The 3,785-nt window shown below is 42.1% G+C and overlaps 1 non-coding gene across 1 annotated transcript; it reads right to left on the bottom strand.

Moving 5' to 3' along the window:
* Positions 1-744: 744 nt before the first annotated feature.
* LOC141625945 (small nucleolar RNA R71) lies at positions 745-851 on the bottom strand. The gene has a single exon (XR_012535685.1). It is a non-coding gene; the product is annotated as a small nucleolar RNA R71 (small nucleolar RNA).
* Between the last annotated feature and the right edge of the window lie 2,934 nt (positions 852-3,785).

The raw sequence follows: 3,785 nt of genomic DNA, 5'->3' as shown, positions 1-3,785 counted from the left end.
ATATGCTTAATTGTGAACACGAAATGGCCTCGATCAAAAATGGCGCCGTTGCCGGGGACGGTGTTTAATTGATTTAAGATTTGTTTTATTGTTATTAGTTGTGTCTTTTTCACCTTGGGGAAGTAAAACTCCTCAAGGTTTGTTCTAATTGTTTTCGAGTTGTTTGATATTTTGCATGTCTAGAAGGTTACAAAGAGATTTGTTACCTTTTGACCGTGAAATCGAAAGAACCTTGACGAATAATAGGAGACTTGTTAGGAGGAATTTGGGAGGTGTTGGTGAAGTTGTTCAACCCACTAGTGAGTTTGTCAATCCTTTCGCAATAGAAGGAGAAGAAAACCCATTACACAATATCCCACAAAATCCACCTACAATGCCTAAATTCTCGTCACACTCTATACCCACCGAGGAGGATCTACCAAATGGTACTCCTACACCGCAACATCTCACCGGTAATTTTATTGCCAAGTCCGCCTTCATCCAACTAGTTGAGAGGAGCCAATTCGGGGGAATGCCTAGTGAGGACCCTCATTCTCATATGGAAACCTTTTGCGATTATTGTGAAGCTATCTCTCAAACGGGCGTGACTCAAGACCAAATAAGATGGGTCTTATTTCCTTTTTCGTTAATCGGCACCGCAAAGCAATGGTTGAAGGGCCTTGATAAGGCCACCCTTGGAATAGATTCTTGGAAGAAGCTAGCTCTAGCTTTCTACAAAAATTCTACCCACCGGAAAAGACTAACATGCTAAGAGCTCAAATTACGGGTTTTAAGCAAAGGGATGAAGAATCTTTGTATGAAGCTTGGGAGCGGTTCAAAGGTATTTGTCGCTCATGTCCTCACCATGGACTTAGCGAATGGTTTTTAGTGCAACAATTTTGGAATGGTTTATATGAAGATTCAAGGAACATTCTCAATATGGGATCAAATGGAATGTTCACCGAAGTTGATGACAATCAAACATGGAACAAGATTGAGGAAATGGCGGTCCATAATTCACAATATAGTAGGCCTCGCAAGGCTACTAGAGGAGGAAAGTACGAAGTGGACTCCGTTACTCAATTGGGTGCTCAACTTAGTGCTCACATTGACACAATCAACTTGAAGTTTGAACAAGCTATGGCTAGACTTGAGGAAAACTCAAAAACATCAAAGCATCATGTCAATGCCATGACGGCATCCTCATCGATCCCAAGCGGGATATGTGAGAATTGTGGAACTTTGGGTCATGACTCAAGTGAGTGTAGGGGAACAACCGAACAAGTTAATGCTTTCCAAGCTTACAAAAGTGGTACCCCTTATTCAAATTTTTACAATGAAAACACCAAGTTCCATCCAAATCTCTCATACAAAAGCCAAAATGTTCAAAACCCTCAAACAACATACACTCCACCACCCATGAGAAATCAAAATCAAAGACCCTTTTACAATCAAAACCAAGGTTACCAAAATCAAAATCCATACAATCACCAAAATGACCAAGGTTTTGATGTCCAAAAAGCGGTCCTCCAAATGCAAAAGAATCAACAAGAATTTTTCACCCAAATGCAAAAAGATAGCCAAGCAAAAGATACCACCATCAACAACATTCTAGCTCACACTAAGATGTTGGAAACACAATTGACTCAACTAGCATCTTCAAGCTCACAAAGACAAAAGGGGCAATTACCACCTCAAAGTAATCGCCCTAGACATGAAACGGTTAGTGCCATTCACTTGAGAAGTGGTACAAGATATGAGGCACCGAAGGAGCAAGTTGAGAATGAAGTTGTGAAAGCTAGTGAAAAGGAAGAAATTGTGCAAAGTCCCAAAGAAAGGGAATCATCAAAAGAAGAAAGTTCAAAGAAAAATGAAGACAAGGCCAAAGAAAAGGAGCCCATTGTGATTAGACTTCCTTTTCCAAGTCGTCAAGCCAAGCCCAAATTTGATGATCAACTTGGAAAGTTCATGGAAATTGTGAAGAATTTAGAAGTCTCAATTCCTTTCACGGAATTAATCAATCACGTACCGGCCTATGCAAAGTACATGAAAGATATCCTCACAAAGAAGAAGTCGATCCGGAAACTTGAGACTATCGCCTTCACTAAGGTGAGTAGTGCAATACTTCAAGGGAGTTCACCTCCAAAGTTAAAGGATCCGGGAAGCTTCTCAATACCGTGTACCATTGGCGACACGACGATCAACAAAGCCTTATGTGATCTAGGGGCTAGTGTGAGTGTCATGCCATACTCGGTGAGTAAAAGGTTGGGAATGGGAGAGCTTAAATGCACCAATATCACTCTTCAAATGGCCGATAGATCGACGAAGACACCATTAGGGATATGGGAAGATGTCCCCGTGCGAGTTGGGAAGTTTTTCATCCCGGTGGACTTTGTCATTGTTGATATGGAGGAAGATTCCAACATTCCAATCATCTTAGGAAGACCTTTCCTACACACCGCGGGTGCGGTGATTGATGTGAAACATGGAGAGCTCACTCTCGAAGTGGGAGATGAAAGCATAACTTTTAATCTTGATAAGACCATGAGAGCTCCTCGTTTGCATGAGCCATGTTTCATGATTGATCATTATAGCCGAAAAGATGAAAGGAAGAAATCGGAACTCCAATGGAGGAAGAAAATTGAAGATGCTCCATTCAAAGAGCAAGTGAATTGTGACAAGGAGAGCTTGCAAAGCTCATCAAAATCAACCAAGGAAGAAGAGGATGGCCTCATTGGCCAAGACAAGAAATTGGGAGAGTTGTCTCCATCTAAGCAAGAGATTTTCAATGATCAACTCAATGAAGTTTGTGGTCTTTGGGACGACGAATTTGAAGGGATCTTTAATCCCTACATTGGGCATGCCATCGATCATGATCAACAACAAGGGCCACGGTCTATTGAGGACCTCTACCATAACAATGAACAAGCTTTTGATTACTTCTTCAAGGTGTTGAGCAACATCAACAACACCTTGAACATGCCCCCTTGACATCTCATCAAGAATGAGAGTTTGGTGGAGTCCTCCCTAAACCACCACTTGTAAATATTTCTAACTCCCTAACTTACTTTTCAATTCTTGTATTGCATTTTTGTCATTTTTGGATTTTATTTACTTTGATCAAAATAATTGTCATGTAAGAGAGAAGTGAGGGAGGGACTAACAATTTCAATTGATGTGTAGTGCTTTACCTTAGTGTGGGGATGGCAATTGCCTAGGCTATTCATGCCTTAGTAGTGCCCCCACAATGAAGAACACAAGATTTGAAAGAAAGAAAGAAAGAATGATAAGGGATTGCGTTTGTGCACGGGTGGAGCTGAACACGTGTACAACAGAGAAGAATCCGAGCGGATTCTTGAGAATCCGCCCGTCTGCAGCAAATCCGAGCGTCCTACTGAGAAGACGCCCGTCCTGGGCTGAGCTGAAATTGCAAATTTCTTGACTGTTAAAGAATCCGAGCGGATTTCGGAAAGACGCCCGTCTCACGTAATCCGTCCGTCTTTTATAAAAGACGCCCGTCTTGAAGTCAAGAAAACAAAGAAAAATCTCTGGACCGAAATCCGTCCGTCCCGCACAAAATCCGCCCGTCCCTCAAAAAGAATCCGAGCGGATTCCCCCGAATCCGCCCGTCTCTAGGCGGGATTTTGAAAATTTTGAAGTCTGCGAGAATCCGCACGGATTGTGCCCAATCCGCACGGATTGTCCTCGTCTGAAAATTGTCGACTTCTTTATAACCCACCCCACCTTCATTCATTCATTCATTCATTCATTCACAAACACTACCCACAACATCAAAACCCTCATCC

Source organism: Silene latifolia, chromosome X, assembly GCF_048544455.1.
Source record: "Silene latifolia isolate original U9 population chromosome X, ASM4854445v1, whole genome shotgun sequence".
NCBI lineage: Eukaryota > Viridiplantae > Streptophyta > Magnoliopsida > Caryophyllales > Caryophyllaceae > Silene > Silene latifolia.
Note: the sequence above shows the minus strand (reverse complement) of the source record. Positions and strands in the feature narration are given on the sequence as shown.